This window comes from Crassostrea angulata, chromosome 7, assembly GCF_025612915.1.
Source record: "Crassostrea angulata isolate pt1a10 chromosome 7, ASM2561291v2, whole genome shotgun sequence".
NCBI lineage: Eukaryota > Metazoa > Mollusca > Bivalvia > Ostreida > Ostreidae > Magallana > Magallana angulata.
Genome location: NC_069117.1, coordinates 10,367,549 through 10,381,483, shown reverse-complemented (window position 1 = coordinate 10,381,483; position 13,935 = coordinate 10,367,549). Strand labels below are relative to the sequence as shown.

Genomic DNA, 13,935 nt, shown 5'->3' with positions numbered 1-13,935 from the left:
GGGCCACAGATATTAGACATCACGTTCGTCACTACGATAAATCTTAGATCATCTTACAATGATCTTAATCACTTTTGTCACTACAAGAGATCTATAATAATCTTTAGATGACCGTATCTTGTATCTGTGTCAACATTGCCACAGTTTTTGTTATTGACAAAACACCAACATACAGGGAAGACATCGTAAATGGATAATATTCACCATCTTACGTACGTAAAGGATATCACTCATATCAGATATTGAGACGAAAATTAATCTGTGGTTACGACAAGTTTCGAGTGCTAGGGCAGATTATATGAAGTTTTAATCACTGTCAAAGGGCATAAAAAGCACGAGTACTTAATGCAAACGCGCTTTTATTGTCATTGCTGCCATTAACAAAAGCCCTGTCTTGGAGTGCTTACCTCATAATGAGACAGAGGGACCAAGGGAATGAGCTTTTGCGGATATTTCTTTTTAGACTATTGCTGCAATAAAGACGAGTGCCAACAGTCTTAGAGGTCACTATCTCCTTCATATGAATAGAAAAAGACAAGAAAATGACCCTATTCAGAGCATTTCTGAGTCGGACCCATGCAGCCACTTCGGCTAAATTTGACCGAAAGAAATAAAAATTCCCCACGATAAACCCTGAGACTGTTGACGAATACGACGAAAGAGTGGGAAGAAAAAGATTTATCCCACTGGATAGACGCAGAGTCTGGAAATAAAACACAGAGATCATAAAAGTCTGTTATCTAAACAGCAAGTGGAGGGTGATTAAGGAAAGAAAGAGCAATTCAAGGGGGATAATCATGAATCAAGGGGAATAAATCTGAAGCATGCTCAAAATTCCAATCCATGCAGCATGTAATTAGTGTTTAGCGTTTTCACAAAAAGTCCGAAGAATAATTAAGAAAAGTTCCTGGAGGAAAATAATGACGAGAGAGAGAAAGAGAGAGTTTGAATATTGCGTCTTATGTGAGGTGCAATTAGTGTTAGAACAACAACTTAATTTCTTTCTGATCATAAATGCACGACTTAATCATATTGACGAAAACCACGCCAAAGGGATTTATTTCAGGTTTGTTTTTATTGTGCTTATTTACACGATGTAAACAAATTTTTAGCAGAAAAAATGAAATTGGTATGTTAAACATTTGTAACTTGAAACATGTCAAGAGCATCAAGACATAAAGAGTAAGACATAGAAAATTCAAATAAAAAACTCTCAATACAACTATTGAATCAAAAGAAAACCTATAAAATGTTTCTTTTAATATACCCCCCCCCCCTTTCACGTTACCCACCCTTTAACTTACAAAACCATTGGTTTTTTGAATGAAAAAGCAGTATTTTAAAAGCCAAAAAGCCAAATTAAGTCTTTCAACATGTGCATACAAACACAGAATCATGGGCAATTATTTCAGCTACATCGTCAAAAGGTGGTAAAAATAAAACGGAAAACCCATCCTGTGACATTTTAACAGCATCCAATTTTCCTTTGAATAAAAATATAACAAAATTAACAGACGAAATCAAAATCACCATCAATTACAAACCTCTTGAGTTCCTCAATCATTGTCAACTACCAAGGAAAAAGAAAGGTTGTGAGCTATTAGGGACCCGTGATCTTTTCACAGAGAGAGGAGAGAGGGAGAGGTGTCGTTATTACACACAATATTCAAATTTTTGTTGGAAAGTGGCCAACCGTTAAAAAGAGAGAAAGAAGAAATGATGGAAGACGACAGAAATTTCCTGGCCGCTCATCTTTGGAGCTTACGTCAGTAAACAAGAGAAAGCGCCAAACAGTTCGTGTTTTATAATATTGTATAAAACTATCTGATAAACATCAAAATGAATCCATTTTGCTTAAAAAGATCGCTTGCTCCACTTTCGAGACCGGAGTCGAGATTATGGAATTATTACCGTCTGGTAGTTTAAGAGTTGGATTTTACTTTCCGCTTGGTGAGTATGAAGTTTTAATGATTATACCCTGATATATTTCTATGTCCCCTTTTTGCCTCAAAGCGATTTTCTTTTTGGGTGATACATCAAGTGTTGTTTTGTGGAGTTTTTGGCATTTACTGAAAACATCCCTAAAAGCTTTAAGGTTTGTACTTTTATATTTATCAATTATGTTTATTCAAGAAAAAATAACCACATTTATTAGGTCCATTTTAAAAAAAAATCGATAATCAAAAAATTCAAGTGGGCCTTAAGACACTGCACAGTATTTAGCCGAAGACTTAAAGACAGCAGGCGTTCGATAATGACTGTTTTCCGACTCGTGCTTTTGGAGTTTTTAAACAGTGCAACATTTCCATAGAAAGGATTGTTCTCATCAAACAATCTTGACTTGTTAAGGTGGAAAACACTCGACCACGTATCCGGGAAAACGTTTTGCGCATGATATGTCACAATTCATCCTCAAATTAAGACTGGGTAGAACAGATATTTCGTCAAAACAAAATTATTAGCAATTTAATTTATTTGGAAGAGAATTCGACCGCACAACACTCTCTCTCTCTCTCTCTCTCTCTCTCTCTCTCTCTCTCTCTCTCTCTCTCTCTCTCTCTCTCTCTCTCTGGAGGAGGTACACGTAGAAGAGGGGTTCGTCTCGGTATGTTTTGTCACCTGCGATAAATATGTGACAGGAAGAAATAATTAAATAAACAGACGACAAAATGTATTGCTGCAGTTGGAAAATGTCAAGGTCAGATCAGAGGTCATAATTATAAATAACTAAAGTGCCTTTTGTTGATCCAAGATAGTGTTCAACCTTACAGAGTATAATAGGAAATGTGAATTGATCTCTTTGCATTGCGTCTTTGAAACTTTCAGATGCAAGTTTACCGCACTATAGTGAGTACTGAAGAGTTCGTTTGTACTATTATTCCGAACATAAATAGCAACTTTGAAGAGTGGCTTTATTGCATGAGCAGTAATACACAGACATTATAGCAAGGAATAAAACAATTAGCTAACGATCGACTGCGCTTTAGGAAGAAGAAAGCCTCTCTTCTCTACCTGTGTACTGGAAGTTGAAATATGGAAAAACACACACGCATCGGTAGATCACCAATTTGCAATGACTTTGTATTTTTCCCTTAAAAAGTAATAAGTTTGAATGAAAGAAAGCTCTATCCATTTTTGTTAACATGCGATTGATCTTCAGTGTGAAACGATAATTTCTTGCCTTTTCATTGCAGGCGAAAAACCTCTAAAAACTTTGCGCGGAATTTGCAATGTCTTATTTTCTTTTGCACATAGCCTGTCTGAGTAGGTTATAACAATAACATGTTCGAGAGAATTTATCGAATTTGTAAGGCTGCGAAGGGACAATTTGGAAACGACTGTCTTTTAAGGTAATTTACATATACTAATACAGTATTCCTTTTTGTAACAACTGACGTAATACATGTACATCAGTTGTTTTTGCTAGATTGAGAGAGAGAGAGAGAGAGAGATCGAGATCGAGATCTCATTCGTAGCATTTTTAACTACATTTATTTCAAAGCCTATGGTTTTGTAATTTGTCACACATTATTACTTAAGCATTGTTCGCTTGAATAATCTTTTACCAAATCCCTTTCTTTCTTTGATTTCTTATTTAAAGCCTTTTAATTGATTTTTTTTCAAAATTCACCACCTTCAAAAACTATAATTTACTACGATAATGTTTTCCAAAAGGGAAAACATAGGGGGTTCAAACCTATTTGATTTATATTGCAATTCTTATTCAACCATTGTTTGAAGCAAAATGACTAAACCATAACATGTTAGGACGGTTTCAATATTGAAAGCTTAGTGTAACATTACATGGTTTCGTTTAAAGAAAACAATTTCAAAAATTATCACAAATCCAAAAACGTTTACTGAAACTAGACATTAAATAGTAGAGTCTGTGCAAATTTTTATTCAGAAAATATGTTAAAATTTTTAACCTCATAAACTTATAAAGAGACATTTGACTGGGTTGATATTTTAAATTTAATATTCTTCATAATGTAATGGTTAGTTGTACACGCATTGATGCAAAAACATCACTGTTAATAACAGAAAAAAATTGTTTGCACAAATAAACAGGAAATTTTTATTATCAAATTAAACACTAAATTGTTCAGACCATGATCACCTATCGGAGGCCCCCCAGCAGGAGTTTAAAGTTCAACATCAAGCATTCTATTCGGATTTACATATATATTGTTTGTTCAATTTTTAAAACCACTTCCCCAATCCTGCCCTTCCCTAAGTTTAACAATTTCTATGCAATATATACACATGTAGAAAGAGACACTATAACTCACTTAGAAAAATTCTAGTGAGCAATGTGGCCCACGGGTCTTTTGGTTTAATGGTACTTTATCAACATGGACCCCCTTTTTTGGCATATTAAAATGTTACCTCTCTTTGAGCAATGTTTTCTTGATTACCTAAAGTTTTACACGTATCTCCCTCTAAATGAGTAAGATAATCTCGAATGGATTGGAAACAACGCTTGATCAAATATACTTTTACGAACTGTCACTTTTGCTAAAGATGGTCTTTTCATCGGTTGTGGTAAAGCACTGATCCGAATATAGCTTTAGATACAAATTTAACTGTTTCGATGTACCATATATAAATCTACTTAGCCAAATGATTAGTTTAAAAACATCAACAGTAAAAATTGGTTACCATTCAATCGTTATCATACAACCAATATCTCAGCAACCCAAGACCATTCGTTCTTCCTCTTAACATGTTGACCTTTGAGATATCAAATTGCAAAAAATATGAATACGCGACAGCGCCAATTAGTGATATAAACAGCTGAAATGTTTTTAATGTCCTTATTATCATGACTGGTGTATTGGATGCAAAATGGTACCAAAAAACTGCACTCGCAAAGGAAACTAACTGTATTCATCAAAGTTATTAGAAGTTTCTTATGTCGTTTAAATATCGAACTTAACTGAAATTTCTATGGCCTACCCAGAAATCAAAACGATTTCACCATTGGTTGGAAGATTAAACAATGTTTAAGTTGAAAAACAAGACAATCTTTTTGATTGCGAGAGGTTGCCTTAAAAATCTAATTGTAACCAGAGCAAGAGATAATTAAAAATGGACATTGGAACAAACTCGAATAGATATGCTGTATTGCGTCATAAATAATTTACAAATAAAACTAGATGGATATGTTCAATTGTATGAAAGGCCAACCCTCAACCCAACAGCTTTCAAATATCGTATTTCTGCAGCAACACTAAACTGCCATGTCTCCTTGTATAGCTTTAAAAACAATCCTATAACTGAAACTCGATGTTTCACATTGTAGTCCACACTTTATACTATTTCATCCAAACGAGGAAGTTAGAGCACGGAATGCATTATATTAAAACCTGGAGCTAGACAGAAAGAGAGCTCTTATTAGTCTCCATCTGTTGTCATCCCTGATTAGAAGGTACGTTACGTTTCTTTTATTGTTTTACAGATTAAATAGTAATATCCGAACAGTGAATAATCGTGAGGTGGTGACTAGGTTATGGTACAAATTAAGAGACCACTTTAGAACGGACTGCTCCTAATTTAGACACGGGTTTTAACTAAACATCATGAGAAAGACATTGAGCGTAACGATACAAATCCCTTCGTGATATATGACTAAACTTCAACTAAATAGGTTATTAAATCTTAACATAATACCAACCAACCAGTAAACAACTTTCGACATCTCTGTTTTTTATTGATCATATCGGGGTAACATTTTGTGACCAAAGATCGAATCATTTACCTTTTGTTTATTTGTTTGTCCTCCTCTCTGTTAATTTGACAAATATATGTTTTTCTGATGTACATGATTTTCAAGGTCGTCTTGTTCAATGTCATCTGTCTGAAGGTCATGTACAATTTGGATAATTTGAAATCTTGAGCACATCGAACATCTTTAGCTAATTTGCTTTACCACAAACTCTCCTTTCTAAATATACACAAAGACATACAACTAAATGTTTCGTTGAACACATATCTTGCAGTTGTGACATCTGAAGTAACCTGCGTTTCCCTATCAATTTAAAATCAGGTAACATCATGCACGGTTTATGATGTTCAGTGCCATTAGCAACGTAATACAATGTATCTGATAAAGGATACAATTATATACATTTTAAAAATACATATGTGTCACTGAGAATTAACAATGCTAGTATGCATTTTGCGTTTATGTTTTTTTTTTAAAATCAGTGAAGTCATACATTTATTTGCAACAAGGTAGAAGTATTGTAAAACTTAAAAAGATGTTTTACTTTTTGACCAATGTGAAAAAAATATGCAAAATTTCACTATACGGAAGGTTTTACGCATTATAAGTATGCATCACCTATGAGTTTACAAGTTGTTAAACTCATCCTGAATTGCATGTCTTAACAAAGTTGTTTTGGACATTGCTTTGAGTGTCACGTGATTGCGATTGCTGTCTAAAAATGTGGGAATGACGCATTGGAAAAAGAGTTATAATTTTAAGTTATTCAGTGTCTGTAGCAATAGATATGTATTTATAGAGAGTGCACCTTATAAATATATAATCAGGTTTCATAGAGAGGCCATTAGCTCATGATATATGCCACGCTGAAGTATTTACATTCCCCTGCGTTTGCGTGGCTATTGAACGGAAGGGAAACTCTTATATTTATGTGTTGACCCAACGAACAATTCTATTTCTCTCATTTTTTTAATTCGATTTATTTATTTTTGAATACCGTAATTTCTCATAATCACAGGTTCATCTTAAAGATATATAAAATATGTGGAAATTGTGTTAAAATTCGATATTTAGTAAATCACGAGTTTGTGCGTCACCATGTCTTTTAACAAAATGAGACAAAATAAGAGATGCTTGATATAAATGTCTTAGGCATGAATAATTATTTGAACCCGGATGAAACAGTTAATAGAGTAAAAAATTCAAACGTGACTAATAAGATCAACTTTAGGTGCAAAAGAATTATGCAATATGTATTACACGGAACAAAACCATGCACAACTGCGCAATAAGCACCTGTTTTGAACGGATGTAAACAGATGCAGAAAGGTGCAACAGGGCAATACAAATCTAGACAAACTCCTTGAGGGCGATAAATACTACTTTATTGCCTCTTATCATGTTGTGATTTCTTGTCCTGATTTCAACAAACGCAATTAAATAATTTTTCTCGCCATTTGTAGCCTTGCTTCTGAAGAGGTTTGTATCATTGTATTGATGAAAGGGTCGAGAAATCTCTTGTAGACGATGAAAGAATGATAGAATTCTCATTTTATTACAAATCAATCAATAATGCATTGCGTAATTTATCGTTTATATGTGTTTTTGACCAAGTGTTTATGGATTATACGGTTTCTGGTTAACCGAATAGCAAACCAGGAAAATACTCCAATTTGAACCAATCGTAACAGATTGTACATTCTTTAACATTGGTCGGTTGGACGGAAATTTGAAATGAAGAACATTTGACTTTGATGTCAGATAAGAGCCCAAATCTCTGAATTAATTATTATCAAATGGTACTTCAGATCTTAAATATCTATAAATGCTTATTTCAACATGAAGGCCAAATTATTAAAACATGTAATTTGAAGATCGTTGAATCTTTAGAGGACATGCATCTTTAACCTTCAAGGAATGACATGATATAAATTACCCCTCTTTTAATACTAAGGGGTTCTTTAAATCATTCTGTATTGAATATGCCGAAAACAGTTTTTTTATGTTAAAAAAATCTTGAGTCTTTGAGGCCCGTTAGAGCCAAAAAACCTGATATTTTTAAAAAACGTGTATGAGGAATACATTTTCTTAAACTATTTTATTTGATAAATTTGTTCACTTTCCTGAAAATCCAATAGGTGAAGGATATCAGACCTGTTATATACTGTCTAAAAGGATTTTTTATCAGACTGACGCTAAGCTCACTTACCTCAGCCTGTTTGAGGTAAATTTGTATATTACAAGAGCAAAGGAATTACACATGTAAATATACGCAGTGTTTCAACTGCAACTTTTGATTTGAGATAATATTTAGAGTTCTCATTGTCCGCGAATCAATATAATCATTTCGTTTCGCCAACTTTTGTTTTGTTGGCTTATATCCCATCGAGAACGTTTCATGCATGCCGATGCGTCGATTGTTCATGTACATGTGTCTTTATTTCTTCTCTCTTGGTCACTTTGTTTAACGAGTGATCTTGGTTATACTTAACTCAGCCTAATCCAGGAACTAAAAAAACTATATAAAAAAAAAAAAAACATTTGTCCAGGTCTTGCGACGATAAGGCAAGGTCGATATAGAGGGATCGGGCCAAGGCTTGAATTCACTTCACCATACCATTACATGAATACAGAAATCAAATTATTTTCGCACGAACACACCAAATTTTACTTCATATGATTTTCTAAAGTTTTAAAGCATGTGAAGGTAGGTAAGAAATAATTAACTTCATGTAACAACTTGCCTAGAATGATATTGTGTCTTCATTTGTTTTTTTCCGATTCAGAATAAACCGAAATTTTGAATAACTCCGCCTTTAATATGGTAAAGTGATTCAGTATGATAAACCATTGCTTAAAGAGTTAACAACCACCTTTGTTTTCACCGACTCTCACCTGTCAGGTGAGAGATTTACCTTTCAAAATTGAATTTCTACAGGAAATAATTTTTCCAATAGGAAAAACGTTATTCCTATAGGAGATTTGAAATTTCCTATCGGAATACAAAAACTTCCAATAGGAATTTCAACTCCGATAGGATTTGATAAAGTCCGATAGGAAATCTTAATTTTCTACAGGAAAACTACCTGTCTGAATCAAATTCAAAAAAAGGAAATACCATTCTCCTAAAGGAAATATAATTCATATAGGATTTTTAGAAAATTCTATAAAATTGTCAATATTTTCTGTAGGTGAATCATTTCTCCTATGAGAATTATCCTTTTCCTATGAGATATAAATTTTAAAGGTAAATATCTCACCCGTCAGGTAAAACGCACTAAAAGCAAAAGTGGTTATATACACTCTAGACAGCGGACTATCATTTATTACATATGAATTTTTCCGAAACTGCATCTTTAGCGGGTGCAAAAATGCAACGTTATTGTCGTGCACAGTGTTATTTATAGAAAAGATCAAAAATATTTTGAAGGCAAGTACGGAAGAAAAATTACGAAACTAAAATTTAGACACTTTTAGCAGTTTAGTATCTGCTGTTCCTTCCCGCGCTAAGTGTAGTGATACTGAAAACGCTATCTCCCGTTCAAACAAGCAAGATCAAAAGCAAGATATAAGATATAAAGATATAGGAGCAAAACTACTATGGCATTGTATATATATAAGGAATAAGGAATCATTCTTTGAGTATTATGAGGTGATAATTTTGGTCGGGGCGTGATCAAATCCAATAAAGCCCGAAGGGCTTTATGATAGATTTGATCACACCCCGACCGAAATTATCATCTCATAATATTCAAAGAATGATTCCTTATTACTTATATTTATATAATCGTACGATTATATATTTAAATATTAATAAGCAAACCCCGTTGGCGCCTCGATTTGGCGTCATTTGTATTATGGGTTATATAGTACAAAATCGATACGTAGTGTTATCATAGGCAAAGACACTGGAAAATGTAAATATATTTATATATTACGAATCTGAACTCAATTTCATATGTAAATAGATTAACGCCATATATAACCTCAATGTATGGCCAAAATTTTAGATAAACATAAATCATTGAAAGTTTGTAAAAGGGAGACAACTTGAACTCGGGTATTTCAATGCATTGATTTTTAACTCTTGTTAATGGACATTAGACAAAATAAATGATAATTTTTAAAAAGTTGACAGATGTAGACATTTTGTGCAGGATTTGACTCTAATAGATAAAGGAGATTGAAGACTACAGCCTGCTTAGTACGACTGTATACACCTGATAGGTAATGGTGTTGTCAACAGCTTACAAGGCAATTTATTATATATACACATTATATATACATTTGTAACAGATAATATTATTCTTGCTCTTTGTATATATCGATTCCGTGTCATATTGACAAAAGTCAAAGTCGCTAGCAGAAAGCTGAAACAACAGCAGGAAGCGGTCGGAACAGTCTATGATAGTATGATTGCACTGAACTTGTTAGTGAAATTACGCTATCAAGATCAGCCCCAAGTCGGCTGAATATTCACTGTTGTGTAACATGTTAATATAAAGGCATTTACTGATTGTTTTTCCAAGGTTTTTATTATAATTTTTTATTGGATCAGCATAACTATGCCGAGAAAGCCATTACGTCATGAGACGCAATTATCGCTTTTTCCGGAAGTCTACTAACGAACACACATATTTTCATGAGATAGCACCAGCGAAGTCCCCAATTTGCATCTCCGTATCATTATGTAAAAGAAAGGCAAGATAAGGACAAACTCCATTTATCGCGAAGCAGGTCACGGGACATCAAATTGTGAAAGACTTGAATATTTTGTCAGAAGATATTGAAGATCATTGCTATATTAGAACAAGGGCCTACTTACAATTATGTTGCCCATTTATATTTCATCGTCCCCAGAAACAGATTATCGCAAATTACCTCACGAAAGATAGTGCTTGTGCGAAAATATTCAAATCGTTGCTATAAACCATATAGGATTGCGGGAATATCTAAAGATTTTGTAATTAACAGAAATTGTATTGACATCCTGAAGTTTCATAACCAAGATCAAACGTTATTTTACTTCCCATTTCCTCTTATCAAGGCAAGTGAGTTTTAATGGGTTGCGTCTTTTTAAGTCAAAAGACCTTGTTTTGATGATCATATTCATTTTTAAATCATATTTTTGAGTATTGCATCCCTTCCTGCATAAATACTGCGGAACTGAAAACAACGTTTATTTGTGTGGGGAAATGTGATGTTTACGAGGATTCTCGATTCGGCTATACAGCGAGTCTAATGCTGGTTTCAGATTTTCTAAAGGTCGGATTCCCGAAACAGAGAAATGTTTATCATAGATAGAGCGCTAAATTAATTTGCCGCGAATAAAAGTTGGTCAACAGTAACAGAAACAAAATAATGATTATTATTGTATATTTTTTTTCAGTTTAATTCGAAACGGAAATAATTAGGGAAAGTTTTTGAGGTCAAATTTCTTCCCTCCTGAGTTGCATTGGATCCTTCGTTTTCCTTAGCTGCTTACAAGGTAAGAGCGCTGCTGATATGCTAATAAAAAATGTTGGTAAAACATACTGTATCATAGGAGTGTACAGTAAAACATGGTTAGAGCGAACACGCTTGTTATGAACTGACGCCTACAGCAGAGTGTTTTTCATTCCCTGTGACTTTATTACCCGTTTTAAACTTGACGGATATAAAGAATTATAATTATAAGGAAGTTAAATCGCCCGTCCCTGGCACTTCGTTATAAACGTGTTTTACTGTATTATGTTTTCAAGGGCCACTTGGTCATCAACACTCGTTTGTTTAGAGATCCCTGACTAAATATATGTGAAGAGCTGCTGTATTCTCACAACATCGCTAGCTTTGCTTCATTTCTCGCGGGAATTACCTACAACAACAAAACAAACATTAAAACAAGACTCCTATTTTCAAGGAAGTTAAATCGGAGTCCTGCTTAAATTGTATGAACACAAATTAAATTAAAAAAAAAATTCGATTACAAAAAGAACACATATAACATAAATGAATAATAAATGATAAGGAAACTCAATTCCGAATCGTCGTATTGAGATCCAGTGTTTTTTCCAAGAGAGAAAAAGGATAAATGTCAAAATTGAACAACAATCTTCAACCGATCCTGACACGAACATCGATGCATTTAATGGATTTGTAAACGACGTCTGACACTCGATGCTGTTTAAGACTTGACTTACAAGTAAAACATGAGCGTTTAGTGTCCAGTTAAGACAGCCTTTTGCTAATGTCTTCCAATTAATGTCAAGTATTATAGCGTGGTTGTCATTATTAAAAGTAATCTTCATCAAAAAAGAAATGTTGCCATGCTTGTAGTTACTGGAATGAAATAGTTGTTCGGCATAACTATTTAGATGCAGTTCATCAATCGCGTTTAAAACTCAAATACACAGCAATGCGGACACAAGTAGTTATTTTGATATATATGGATTTTGTTTACGGCGAAACTTGGCTTTCATGGAGAAAAAACATATTGAAGGATACAATTGCTGTAGAATTTGTACTTTGATTTTTGAATGAAGACGCATCTGTGCAACAACTTGAAACTGTCCTCTAGTTATGATTTATTTGTAGAGGACATGCTGAACTGTTTACATTGCTATCGATATAATTGTCCCATTCACTTTGAAATTGCTTCATCAGTTATAAGCACAGACTATGTCTTTTTAAAACTGTTCCTGATGTGACTCTATTATGTATAAAAGCACCTTTCTAGACCTTTCGATAATTTGATTATCATCCAACATCCAGCAAAAGTAATGTACATGTACTTTCATTAATTAATATGGTGAGTAAACGTTCGTCCGTAATGCCTCTGTATATAGCCCGCATATAATTGTATGTTTGTCTAGCAAAGGAAAAACTGACAATGATTTGTTTTTGCAAATCGTTAATAGATAAGCTGCATTTATCAAGTTTTATAAAAAAAAAAAAACAATCTTAAAAGCGTTAAGAATTCATGCTGGTGGAAATTTAAGACTTTCAAAAATTGCAAGGTATTCGATATTTTTTAGCATTGAAATGTTATTTTTTTCAAACCTCCCACACAGAATTACATATACCTGGAACACAAATTTTGGCGAGCGCTCGCTCTTTCAAACAGGCCTATGGTGTCCATCTGGGTGTGTGTGTGTGTGCACGTGTGTGTGGGGGGGGGGGGGGAGGGAGGATGTCGTACCTTGTCCGATGTATAAAATTTACTAAGTTTATAATAAACTTAACCTTTTTTTCAAAATCTTGAATACAGAATGCTTTTGCTCGCATTATAAATCATGATTTATACTAAGCTGAATGATTCATCACAAAAACTGAACCTGAAAGGGGCATGGTCACAAATTTGGTCAACAATTATTTGTCCGATTTTAATGTTTACAATTCTCCAGTAAGGCATTTTTAATGGGCAACTAAAATTTGAGTATCATCCGTTGAGTTATAAGCGAGTTACAGAGTCACAATTCTTTGCTATGTAAACATTGCTTTTGTTTACATTTTGAATGTTGAAGTGATTATTCCAGTTTTAGACCTAAAATGAATGTGTGAAACGATAGGAACTGTTAATTTATGCTTAAAATGAATAAGAAGATAGACAATTCACTCAAAAAAGATTTTTTACTGGTATATTGAAACTACGTAAACAAAAACAGGACACGAGCCTTGTTTACATGACAAAGAATTGTGAGCCTTGTATCTTGCTCATAACTCTACGTCTTACTCAAATTTCACATGATCATTAGAAATACATTCCTAAAGCATTGTAAATAATAAATACAGCAAAATTGAAATTGATCAAAATTGTGACCATGCCCCTTTAAATGTGAATTGTTTGTGCAGTGCACGATGTTTGAAATATGTCATATCTTTAAGAGTGCGCTATGATACTTGAGAAGATGTACTTAAAATAAGGAAAACAATTCAGTAAATCTCAAGTCTACAAGAAAAATGTAAAGAGGAAGTTACTTATATAACATTGTTTCTACACAGTGCAACTTATTTCTGTTTAAATGAAAACATACACTCAATAGCAAGCCATACTTTCTCGTTCAGGCCCACTATGGGCGTTTGTCAGCAGCAATATGGACGTACCTGAAATAATTAGATTCCTATTGTTCGAGATTTGCAATTAATTAAAATTTCATATAAATGATCTTAATGCTTCCGGGGTTTTTACCTGCTGATTTGAAGAATGGTTATATGACGCATATTTTAAA

At 33.6% G+C, this 13,935-nt stretch overlaps 1 protein-coding gene across 5 annotated transcripts in view; it reads left to right on the top strand.

Moving 5' to 3' along the window:
• Window positions 1-1,720: 1,720 nt before the first annotated feature.
• Window positions 1,721-13,935, top strand: part of LOC128155525 (ovarian cancer G-protein coupled receptor 1-like) — a 45,401-nt gene continuing 33,186 nt past the window's right edge. For 2 of the 5 annotated variants that reach the window (XM_052817281.1, XM_052817277.1), the window contains exons 1-2: window positions 5,295-5,431; window positions 11,118-11,216. The gene's annotated coding sequence lies outside the window, so the exon portion shown is untranslated. Of the gene's footprint in view, window positions 1,951-5,294; window positions 5,432-11,117; window positions 11,217-13,935 lie in introns of those variants that run through there. The other 3 variants (XM_052817287.1, XM_052817279.1, XM_052817283.1) reach the window with 3 other exon arrangements.